We start from the raw sequence: 12,457 nt of genomic DNA, 5'->3' as shown, positions 1-12,457 counted from the left end.
GCTCTCTGCTGTGGCCTGGGAAAGCAGCAGAAGATGGCCCAAGTGTTTGGGCCCCTGCACCCACGTGGGAGACAGGGAAGAAGCACCTGGCTCCTGGCTTCGGATGGGCGCAGCTCTGGCAGTTGCAGCCAACTGGGAAGTGAACCAGTGGACGGAAGACCTTTCTCTCTGTCTCTGTCTCTCACTGTCTGTAACTCTATCTCTCAAATAAATAAATAAAAATCTTAAAAAAAAAAAGACTACAGGGTTGGCAAACGTCCCAGGAAAAGCCACACTCTCAGCCTTATCATTCCTTCATTAACCCTCAGCTCATTATAAGATCATTAGTGTGGTGGTTGAGGTTATGACCCATCTTCAAAATCACCCTGATGGAAGAAAAAAAAAAAGGCCATATTAGGAAAGAAAATCAGTGGCACCCTGATTCCAGGGAAATGCGGCCGTATTCCCAGGCTCCTTCTCCCTGTGGCATGAACACTGCTGCCCCTCGCTGCAAGACAGGGAGAGTCCTCCTCCGAGCCTGGGGGCAGGCGCTCTCTCTGCCGAGCCTGGCTGCTTCCCTTCTCCTGAGCGTGCACTGTTCACCTGCGGTAAACTTGGCTTGCTTGCTCCTCGTAGCCTTGATGCAGCCAAGAACTCTTTCTTGTAATGACGTCAAGAACCCGGACATGCTTCCGGGAACACCTTTTCACTCATCAAAACTATTGAGAACCCCCAAGGAGTTGGTCTTTATGTGGAATGTAAGAATAGATATGGACTATATTAAACTTCAGAATAAGTAAATTTGAAAATATTTAACTCATATAAAAATAATTTGTACAAAAATGCTGATTGCATGTTGAGCTAAATGACATATTTTATGAAAAGTGACTAGATTTTCCAAAATGAAAAATCTCTATAGTGTTTTGCTTTACCAGAGACTGTTGGGTTCTCATATATATTGTAATTCAATATATTGTAAAATGTTTTGTTTGAAGTGTATGAAGAAAACCTATCCTCACATAGACATTTAAATGCATAAAGAGGTGTATTTAAATAGCTTTTGGATAATTACAAATGAATATCTTCTTTGAGTCTTCATAAAAGTTAAACCAATGATGATTTAAAAAGTGTTTACTTGAGAGACAGAGAAACAGACAAATAGAGAGAGCACCCATCCACTGGTTTACCTCTCAAATGCAAAACAATGACCCTGCAGTCAGGAACCATGAAGTTATCCATGTCATAGACACTAAAATGATATCAATGAGCGTTTGTTATTCTGTTTCATTAAAATCCTCTGGTGTGTTTGTGCTTTGAGTGGGACTTTTTACCCTTGAATGACATTTCCTTCTTTATCCTTCTGGTGACATACACATAATGTACAAGTCTCTATTTGAACCGTTTGTAAGTGTAGGGTTCAGCAGTGTGAGATGCACTCTCATGTGCAGCCATCGCCACATCCATCTCCAGGATTCCTTTCTCCTTGCAAAACAGAAGCTCTGCATCCGTGCAGCAAAATCCCTCTGATCGCCTTCTCTTAGCCCATGTTAACCAGACGCTCTGCTTTCTGTCTCCATGATTTCCACTGTTCCAGATACCCCAAATGAGCGGGATCCTGTAGTTTTGTCCTTTCTGTGGCTGTCTTAATTCACTTAGCATAATGTTCTCAAGGTTCATCTATGTTATAGATGTTGGAATTCCTTTTTTTTTTTTTTCAAAAAATTCAAATGTTTTATTTGCGAGGCAGAGAGCAAGAGCAAGAGAGCTACCATCTTCTTTTTCAACCCCAGATGCCTGCAACAGCCAAGGCTGCACCTGGGTTGGAGCCTGGAGCCAGGAACTCAATTCAAGTGGCAGGAACCCAGCCACTTGAGTCCTTGCTGCTGCCTTCAGGGGTCTGCATTAACAGGAAGCTGGACTCAGGAACCGGAGCTGGAAGTTGAACCCAGACTGCTGGAGAGGGGAGGGCCAAGTGCACACTCCCCCTTTCCTTCTAAGACCAAACATTGTGTGTTCCAAGCCTGGTGTTGTGCGACTCTGCCATCCCCTATTGGAGTGCCAGTTAGAGTCCTGGCTTCTCCACTTCTGATCCAGCTTCCTGACGATGTGTCTGTGAAGGCAACAAATGATGACCCAAGGACTTGGGTCCCTGCCATCCATGTGAGAGACCCAGATGGAGTTCTGGGCTCCTGACTTCAACCTGTCCCAGCCCTGGCCACTGGCGGCCATTTGTGGAGTAAACCAGTGGGTGAAAGATGTCTCTCTCTCTCTCCCCCCTCCCCGTCACTCTGTCAGGTAAATAAATAAGCTTTAAAAAAACAATATGTATTCTCTTGGATGTATATACTACATTTTCTTTCCTTTCTTTTCAAGAGATGTATTTATTTATTTTAGAGGTAGAGTTTAGACAGAAAGAGGGAGACACAGGAAGAAAAGATTTCCATCCACTGGTTCGCTCCCCAAATGGCCACAATGGCCGGAGCTCAGCCGATTTGGAGCCAGGACCCAGGGGCTTCTTTGGGGTCTTCCATGTGGGTGCAGGGGCCCAAACACTTGGGCCATCTTCCACTGCTTTCCCAGGCCACAAGCAGAGAGCTGGATTGGAAGAGGGGCAACCAGGACTAGAACCCAGTGCCCATATGGGATGCCGGCGCCACAGGCAGAGGATTAACCAAGTGAGCCACAGTGCCGGCCCCCCCCCCCATTATATTTTCTTTATCCATTTATCTGTTGGTGGACATTGAGCTGTTTCCACCTATAATATTGCTATAACGTTCCACCAGTGAACACTGGTGTATCGGTATCTGACTTCCTCCTTTTGATTCGTTCCAGTGTAGAGTGGAAGCCCATTTTTTAAATTCTATTTTCACTTTTGGTAATTGAAAATGGTAATTCAAAATTTCTGAGGAACTATCCTACTGTTTTCTAAGTGGCTACATCCTTTTGGAATCTTACCAACAGTGCACAAGGATTCTCATTTCTCCACATCCTTATATCAACGCTTGTCATTTTACGTTTTTTTCCTGATAGGAACTATCCTAATGGGCGTAGGCTGCCTCATCATAGCTGTGATTTGATTCTCCCGAGTAATTAGTGAGATAAGGTATCTTTTCAGTTGTTCTTGGTTGGGAACATCCTTTGGAGATGTCTGCTTTTAAATGGGTTCTTGGTTTTCTTCTGCTCTTGAGTTGCAGGAGTTCTCTATACATTCTGCGTACTCACCTCTTAGCACTCACGTGATTTGCAAGAGTTGTTTCCCATTCCACAGGATGCCTTATTACTCTGTTAATTGTTTGTCCTTTGATGAACAGATGTTCTAAATTTTGATGTAGTTCAATTTTTCCATTCTTACTTTGGTTTCCCTCTGAGAGTTCGTGGTTTTATGTTTAGGTGTTTGAAGAATTTTGAGTTCAGTTTGTACGTGTGGTAACGTAAGGGCCCAGCTTCATGCTGCTGCTGTGGAGGTGACATTCCTAGCACCTTTTGTGGAAAAGACTGTCCTTTGCACACGGAATGATCGGGACACCCTCATCACAACTCCTCGATTCCATAAGCGAGTGCTTGCTTGGTTCTCTGTTCTATCCCACTGGCCTATATATCTGTCTTTCTGTTACTCCAGTATGGTTTGTATCTGTCTTTCTGTTACTCCAGTATGGTTTGTATCTGTCTTTCTGTTACTCCAGTATAGTTTATATCTGTCTTTCTGTTACTCCAGTATAGTTTATATCTGTCTTTCTGTTACTCCAGTATAGTTTATATTTGTCTTTCTGTTACTCCAGTATGGTTTATATCTGCCTTTCTGTTACTCCAGTATGGTTTGTATCTGTCTTTCTGTTACTCCAGTATGGTTTATATCTGTCTTTCTGTTACTCCAGTATGGTTTGTATCTGTCTTTCTGTTACTCCAGTATAGTTTATATCTGTCTTTCTGTTACTCCAGTATGGTTTATATCTGTCTTTCTGTTACTCCAGTATGGTTTGTATCTGTCTTTCTGTTACTCCAGTATGGTTTGTATCTGTCTTTCTGTTACTCCAGTATGGTTTATATCTGTCTTTCTGTTACTCCAGTATGGTTTGTATCTGTCTTTCTGTTACTCCAGTATAGTTTATATCTGTCTTTCTGTTACTCCAGTATGGTTTATATCTGTCTTTCTGTTACTCCAGTATGGTTTGTATCTGTCTTTCTGTTACTCCAGTATGGTTTGTATCTGTCTTTCTGTTACTCCAGTATGGTTTGTATCTGTCTTTCTGTTACTCCAGTATGGTTTTCTAACATCATTTGTTGATTGTTTTGAAAATTTTGGCTCATGGGGTTTTTCACGTTTTCTAAATATGACAAGTTCCATTTATAATATTAAAAAAATCGCATTCCTCAATATCACCACTCATCTCATTTTTAAATATTCTCTAAATGTTGTTGGTAAGTCCAAGTTTTCAGAAATTCTGATTTTTTCCTAGAAAGCTCCAATTTCATCAATGCCAACAAGATTGATGGTTGTTTTTAATTGAAATTGCAGGTTCAATGTATTCATTTCAGGATAATTTCTGCTAAGTATCCAGGTCTAACTACAGTTAAAGAAGTACACAATTTGGTATAATTTTCCATTTCCTCCATGTTTGTTTTATTTATTTGAAAGAGAGTGGTGGGGGGACGGGGGGGGAGAGAGAGAGAGAGAGAGAGAGAGAGAGGAGAGAGAGCATGTTCCATCTACCAGTTCACTCCCTAAATGACCAAATGATCTCAGTGGCCAGGCTGGGCCAGGCTGAGACCTGGAATAGGAACTCCATCGTGGCCTCCCATGTGGGTGGACAAAGTATTCAGTCCAGCACCTGCTGCTTTCTCAGGTCCATTAGCAGAGAACTAGGTCAGAGGTGAGCAGCTGGGACTTGTATCGGGCTCCAGTATGGGTCGCGGCCTTTGTAGGCAGTAGCTTAACCTGCTGTGCCACTACTCTGGCCATCATTTCCTTCATTTTGTAACTTCTTCTTTTCTTAAAGATGTATTTATTTATTTGAAGGAGAGAGAGAGAGAGAGACAGAGAGAGAGACAGAGAGGGAAAGGGAGAGGGAGAGAGAGGGAGAGAGAGGGAGAGAGAGGGAGAGGGAGGGAGAGAGAGGGAGAGGGAGGGAGAGGGAGAGGGAGAGAGAGAGAGAAAGAAAGAAAGAAAGAAAGAAAGAAAGAAAGAAAGAAAAAAAGAAAGAAAGAAAGAAAGAAAGAAGGAAAGAAAGAAGGAAAGAAAGAAAGAAAGAAAGATAGATTGTTCATCCACCCGTTCATTCCCCAAATGGCCACAATAGCCAGCATTGGGCCAGGCCAAAACCAGGAGCCAGAAGCTCCATCTAGGTCTCCTGTATGGGTGGTAGGGGCCCAAGCACTTCCCAGACATATTAGCAGGGAGCTAGGTTGAAAGCAGAGCAACTGGGACTTGAACCAGCACTCATATGGGATGCTGGCATTGCAGGTGGAGGCTTAACCCACTGCACCACAACACTGGTCCCTGCAACTTCTCTCACATTTTTTAAAACTATTATTTGGTCCCATATTGTCCGAGTTTTCCTTTTTCCTTTCCGATCACCAATTTTTAACCTCTGGTGACTGCTGTTCCTCCAACTTGAACCCTAGTGGTGGGGAGCACCCCGGTGTGATCCTGGGTCCTTTTTGTCTCTGGCTTTACTCTCTGCCTAAGTGATCTCCCCCGTTTTGTGGTCTTAGGTGCTGTATACAGGCTGGTTCTTTCTTCCTTACTCTATTGCCTGTCTGTGTGTCTATTTGTCTCTGCCCACCACCTTCTCGCTGATCCCCAGGTGCAGTAATGCCCCCATCCCACTGACATTTCAACCCGTTAATTCAGATTCCCCCTCGTTTCTTCTGGCGCTCATTTTGCTGCACAACACCAGCCGCTCTGCCTTCTTGCTGTTATTCTGTCTGGCTGTTCCCATGAGCGAGACTGCTCCTCCTCCAGCTCTGCCTTACCACCCCCCCCCACTTTCTTCTAACTACAAAGGGCGCTTACTCTGACCTCTCTCTAAATTCTGCCACTCCATCGCCCTCCCTGGGTTTGTTTTTCTCTCATCACAGCCTTCATCAGCCTCTTCCAGATTGTATTAAGCACATTTTATCAAGCTTAAATCTGCTTCCTTCCCTGGAAGATGAGCTCCATAAAGCAGGAGCTTTATTTAATGCTAACAGAAAATACATTTTCCTTAAGATATGGCTAATTTGTTGGGACAGAGACCTTGAGCACATGTGACTGAGGATAACAAAAGAAAAGGGGCAGGCACTGTTCAGTCAAATGAGAAATTATTTATTCATCTACTTCTTGCCCTGTTGTGTGCTTGTCCTTTAGAGAGCTTTTAGTTGGAGCTACAGCATTCTCTGTGAATTCTTAGTCAAGAACTAAACCATCGGGTAGTGACCATTAGAGACTGCAGAGCAGGCATTGGCAGCAGGGGTGTGTCAGCTGGGGTTCCCATGTGGGTGAGCATTTCTTGACCAGAGGTTGATTCTCACTGCTGCTGGCAGTCTTTCTTCCCTGCCCTCCCTCCCGAAAGCTTACACTGTCCTTGTGTGCATCTTCAAAGCTCCAAAACACAGGAACTGTGACCCTGACACTTTTGAGTAAGTTGACCAAGACAACAAAATGACCAATCTAAATTCCAGCAGTGTCCTGCACAGTTCAGGACACCAGGCCAATTTTGAGAAGGAAACAGATTGACAGTCACAATGTTCATTCCATTCTGTCCTGCAGGGGCACCCAGTGTAAACGGGGTCCCTGGCGTTGGGAATACCCAGTGGGATTTCTGCTGGTCCAGGGACAAGTGTCCAGTGAAGCTGTCCTCTGCATCTCTAGGGAACAGACCACAGAGCCCCTAGTCTGCCGCAGCATGGCCAGTTCCGTAGAGCCTTATACCAAGGTGAGACAATGTTCCTCCACCCCGACTTTGTGTTTTTTTTTTTTTTTTTTTTTTGACAGGCAGAGTGGACAGTGAGAGAGACAGAGAGAAAGGTCTTCCTTTGCCGTTGGTTCACCCTCCAATGGCTGCTGTGGCCGGCGCACCGCGCTGATCCAATGGCAGGAGCCAGGTACTTCTCCTGGTCTCCCATGGGGTGCAGGGCCCAAGCACTCGGGCCATCCTCCACTGCACTCCCTGGCCACAGCAGAGAGCTGGCCTGGAAGAGGGGCAACCGGGACAGAATCTGGCGCCCCGACCGGGACTAGAACCCAGTGTGATGGCGCCGCAAGGCGGAGGATTAGCCTAGTGAGCCGCGGCGCCGGTCCCACTTTGTTTTCTACTGAAGCCCTCACGTCTCATTAAGGCAGAGAGCAAAGGAGTGTAACATTGTGTTTAGGCTGACATCTGAATGCGAGGAGCTGGCTGTTGAGAAGAGACACACTCCTTGGGTCCCTCTGGGACAGATCCAGCCCCCAAAGGTCCATCTTCTCTGTGTTCTTGTCTTTTTCAACTTGGCCTCTGTTGCTCAGAGGGTTAGTGGCCTTGAACTCACCCTCATCAGCACCCCCTGCCTAAATGATTTCTGCAGTCATTTTGCATTGATGTGTTAAGCTAGTAGGCAGGGGGCCATTCCCCTCACCCCTTGGAAAGAGTTCCAAGGGGAAGGAGGAGACTTAGGAAAACACCAATAAATCCTATTGAGTTCAAGGTTGGATTTCATCCATGCCTCAGGGTGCAGGGCTGGGCAGGGGGCTAGGAGGGGAGAGCTGGAATGCAGGAAAGGGCTTGAGTCCAAACCAGAAGTGATATTCTCTTGCTGTTCCTTTTATCCTTTCTTTCAGGTGAGATTTTGTGTCTTTTCTCACAAGCTTAGTCCAAGCTTGTGGTCACATTCTGTCCCCAGAAGGGAGGAGGAGGAAGTGGTACCAGTGTCAAGCCGTGCTGGCATCAGCCAGGAGTAGCTCTCCCTGTGATGAAAGCTGACTTTCTTGGGCTTCCTTGGCTTTCCCATGGCATTGGCTTCTTCTCTCCAGCGAACACTGAAGCAGGTGCTCACTAGAAAAACAAAAACTTGGCATCCTGATTGGTGAAGTGACTTTCTTGTCATATTATTCCTGGGGCATTTGCCATATTATTCTTGGGGCACCTGTTGAGGCCCTGGTCCTTCCTGAACATACTTGTTGTGTAAGAATAGTTACATTGATCCAGATCCCCTTCCAACCCAGGGTACGAGATGAGGGTACTTCAACAAGTTCGTGGAAAATTCAGTTAAAAGTTCTGCTTACTTTGGTGTGAAATTTTTTGAGATTCATGCGTCTGAGGGTTCTTCAAAAAGTTCATGAAAAATGCATGTTTTGAAAAGACCATGCATGGGCTTCCCAGATTTTTGTGTACCAAAATAAACTTGTCCTTTGATACCATTTCCCAGCAATATTTTGAAGTATGCTTTATGTGTTTCAACCCATTTTTTGGCACAACAGAAGATTTAATTGGTGAGTTCCCTTGACAATGAATTCCTTATATTCTGCCTTATTCGTTACAGAGTGTTTGCCACATTTATTGTAATTGCATATTTTCAATCATGTTGCCTTCTTTAAGGAGAAAGGCGTATACCTTTTGTTATTTGTGCTTTTGTCTTTCTTTAGGTCAAATTGATTGATACCATTGCTTGGGAATTGATTAAAAAAGACTTGATATCACAGATATTTATTAAATGGCATTAGATGTAACTTCCTACAAGAGATTTCTTGAAAAATTGCTTATGATTTCAAGGGTAACTAATACTTATTATGTATCTCCTGTATTGAATGCACATTGGATAGAGGAGAAGTACTACAGACAAAGGATCAAGGGACAAACCTAGGGCTCTTGGGTGTCCACTGAAAGACATAGACCAGAGTACTTATAGCAGCACTGTTCATTTTTGTTTTTTAAAGATTTATCTATTTATTTATTTTTATTTGAAAGGCAGAGAGAGAGAGAGAGAGAGAGAGTCTCCCATCCGCTGGTTCACTCCCCAAATAGCCACAATGGCGAGAGCTGCGCCAATCTGAAGCCAGGCGCCAAAAGCTTCTTTCAGTTCTCCCATGCACAGGGGCCCAAGGACTTGGGCCATCCTCTACCGCCTTCCCAGGCCACAGCAGAGAGCTGGATTGGAAATGGAGCAGCCAGGACTCGAACCAGCGCCCACCTGGGATGCTGGCACTGCAGGCAGCGGCTTTACCTGCTATGCCACAGTGCTGGCCCCCAACACTGTTCTTAACAACCACAATCTGGAAGCAACTCAAGTGTCAGGCAATAGAAGAATGAACACATGGTTTGTGACATATTCATTCAATCTACAGCAACATAAAGGAACCAATTCTTACATGCATGAACCCAGACAAGATGTTGAGTGCAAGCAGACATATCCAGGGAATACAGAGCCTGAGACGCCATTTAGATATATAATTAAAGATTTATTTATTTATTTATTTATTTTTTGACAGGCAGAGTGGACAGTGAGAGAGAGAGACAGAGAGAAAGGTCTTCCTTTTGCCATTGGTTCACCCTCCAATGGCCGCCGCGGCTGGCGCACCGCGCTGATCCGATGGCAGGAGCCAGGTGCTTCTCCTGGTCTCCCACGGGGTGCAGGGCCCAAGCACTTGGGCCATCCTCCACTGCCTTCCCGGGCCACAGCAGAGAGCTGGCCTGGAAGAGGGGCAACCGGGACAGAATCCGGCGCCCCGACCGGGACTAGAACCTGGTGTGCAGGCGCCGCAAGGCAGAGGATTAGCCTAGTGAGCCGTGGCGCCGGCCCCAAGATTTGTTTATTTATTTGAAAGTCAGAATTAGAGACAGAGACCTCTCATCTGCTAGTTTACTCCTCGAATGGCAGCAACAGCCAGGCTGCAGCTAGGAGCCAGGAGCTTCATCTGGATCTCACCTCCATGGGTGGCATGGGCCCAAGCACTTGAACCATCTTCCGCTGCTTTTCCCAGGCCATTAGCAGGGAACTGGATTGTAAGTGGAGCAGCTGGGACACAAACTGGCACCCATTTGGGATGCTGGTGTTGCAGGCTACAGCTTTACGCACTGTACCCCATCACTGGCCCCTCCATTTATATTAAGTTCAAAGGCAGACAAAACCCATCTGTGGTGACAGAGGTCAGCAGAGTGACCCCTGAGCAGGGTCATGGAATAGGGGTCTGGGGTCCTAGATCCAGGTGAGGCTCACACAGGTAGACACAAATATAGCCATGGACTGAGTTGTACCCTTCGGATGTAAACGTTTTCTAGATGTAAGTTATACCCTAAGTCAACAGCATCCAAGGAAGAGAGTCCCTGGCCTGGAGGAGCTGATGGTGTGGCCAGAGACAAATGTGAAGCAGTGTCGTTGTCCTGAACATGCTAAGTGCTGCCCGCCCTGGAGTCTGTGTAGAGACAGCATGTCCACTTCTGGGAGGGCCAGTGCCTGCTGTGTGGTGTGGTTTCCACCTGCGCCACCCGGATGACGGAAGCCCTCCAGGGGGCCGTCAGATCCGGGGGACGTTCCCCAGCTTCCCCACTTTCTGACCTTTCTGGGTGTTTGGTGCTGCCAGTGGCTCTCATTTCTAGAAATGCTTTCTTGCTTGGCTTCATGACATTGCCCACTGATTTCCGCTCTCCTTCTCAGCCATCCTTTCTTTGCCTTCCTTGTTCCCTTTCCCTGGTTGTGCCCTTTAAATGCCATGGTGCCGCAAGGGCTGCCCATGCTGTCCTTCTCTCTCGTGCTCGTCCTTGGGCAGCCTCACGCATCCCTGCCCCCACGGTCAGCCAAGCCAGCTCCCACTGCTCAAATACTGACTCCAACCCTGCCATCTCCATCCTCTGTATCCCTCCTCATCTTTTTCTAAGATTTTGTTTTATATTTTATTAGAAAGGGAATTAGCGAGAGAAAGAAAGAGAGAGAGCTATAAAGGGAGAGAGAGAGAGATCTTTGATCCTGTGGTTCACTCCTCAAATGACCACAGCAGCCGAGGCTGGGCCAGGCCGAAACCAAGAGTCAGGAACTCCATCAGTGTCTCCCACTTGCATGGCAGGGGCCCAAGTACTTGGGCCGTCTTCCACAGCTTTCCCGGGCGCATTGCTGGCGGCCTATCCCGCCGCACCATGACACAGGCCCCTCCATTCTACCTTAGGAATTGTGTGAGAATACAAAAGAAAGTTTGTGGGAAAATGGAATTAAAAGACAAGTTTACTTTAATGCATACAATTTTAAAATTCATGCAGTGTTTTCATAATATGCCTTTTCTATGAACTTTAACTTTTTTGTTTGTTTATTTGAAAGGCACGGAGACAGAGAGAGCTCTTTCCATCCTCTAGTTCACTTCCCCAAATGACTGCAGCAGCCAGGGCCAGGCCGAAGTCAGGAGTGGGGAACTCACTCCAGGTCTCCCGTGTGAGTGGCAGAGGCCCAACTTCTTAAGCCCTCCCTGCTGCTCGCAGGGTAGCATTAGCAGGAAGCCGCTACGGGGAGTGGAGCTAGGGTTTGAACCCGGGGCCTCTGGTACAGGATGCTGCGTCCTGAGTGAGTCTTACCCACTGTGCCAGTGGTGTCTTAACCTCCAGGAACTTTGAAAAGTGTCCTATATGGACATGCCGTCTCCACCCTGCCACCTGCATGGCCTACAGACAGCTGCACACGGAACCTGAGCTGCTCCTGAACCTGAGCTCTCCGTCGCACCTCTCCTCCTCCCCTTCTCTGTCGTCCACCAGAGTCTCTGAGTGCTGTCCTCTCCCAGCGTGAGGTGGGCCCACCCTGCCTCTGCACCTGTGCCATAGCGTGGTTTGCTCTCGACTTGAAAGGCAGCGCGTGGATGGGAGGCACCTGCTGCTGCGTGTCCTCCCCCCTGAGCGAAGGCCTCGTGAGTGACCGGCTGCCGCGGGCTTTGGCACCGGCCTCTCCGCGCTAATGCTCGGTGGAATGTGACGAGGCTTAACCTTTGCTTTTTGGCAGGCCTTGCAATTGCTTCACAGTTTTCCCATGCTTTCCCATGGCTCTGTGTGCACACTGAGATTAGGACCCTGGGCCAGCCTGATCAAGTGACGGAAGCGGGAAGAAGGCAAACAGGGAATGTACTGAACAGTGTTGGATTGACCTTGGGCATCACTGAAGCCCAGTGCCTTCCAGGGTGTTGGCGTGTGCACTTGACCTCTGCCCTCCAGGCCTCCCGCTCTTGGCTTTGCTCTCAGGAGCGCTGCTGAGAGCTCTGGCCTCCTGTTACCTGTGCAGCTGGCAATTCCAGCAGAAAGAGGAGGCTTTTGTCTGGTGCTCCACCAGATTTCCCAGAAGGCATCTGGCCGGAGAGCCCGCCGCTGTGCCCGGCAGGGGGAGGCGCTGATGGTCCTGCCCTGTGCCCTGCCTCCCTCTCTGGAGTTGGGTGAGTACCCCCGGGAACATCGAGATGCCTGTCCACTTGTCTGTCAGAAGCCCTTCGAGAGCAGGAGCTGGTGACAGCGCAGGCTCGGGGCGGGGCTCAAAGTTGGCAACGGCCGCGTGCTCC

At 47.3% G+C, this 12,457-nt stretch overlaps 1 long non-coding RNA gene across 2 annotated transcripts in view; it reads left to right on the top strand.

Moving 5' to 3' along the window:
- The window catches only part of LOC149126860 (uncharacterized), a 98,906-nt gene that overhangs the window by 70,460 nt on the left and 15,989 nt on the right, over window positions 1-12,457 (top strand). Inside the window, exon 1 of one of the 2 annotated variants that reach the window (XR_016234382.1) lies at window positions 11,411-12,334. The exons of the other annotated variant lie outside the window; for it this stretch is intronic. This is a non-coding gene — a long non-coding RNA (uncharacterized LOC149126860). Of the gene's footprint in view, window positions 1-11,410; window positions 12,335-12,457 lie in introns of those variants that run through there. 2 annotated transcript variants of the gene reach the window in all.

The sequence above is a fragment of the Oryctolagus cuniculus genome, chromosome 5 (genome assembly GCF_051225735.1).
Source record: "Oryctolagus cuniculus isolate XC-2025 breed Fujian yellow rabbit chromosome 5, ASM5122573v1, whole genome shotgun sequence".
In the NCBI taxonomy this organism is placed as follows: domain Eukaryota; kingdom Metazoa; phylum Chordata; class Mammalia; order Lagomorpha; family Leporidae; genus Oryctolagus; species Oryctolagus cuniculus.
The sequence above is the reverse complement of the archived record's forward strand: the minus strand, read 5'-3'. Positions and strand labels throughout refer to the sequence as shown.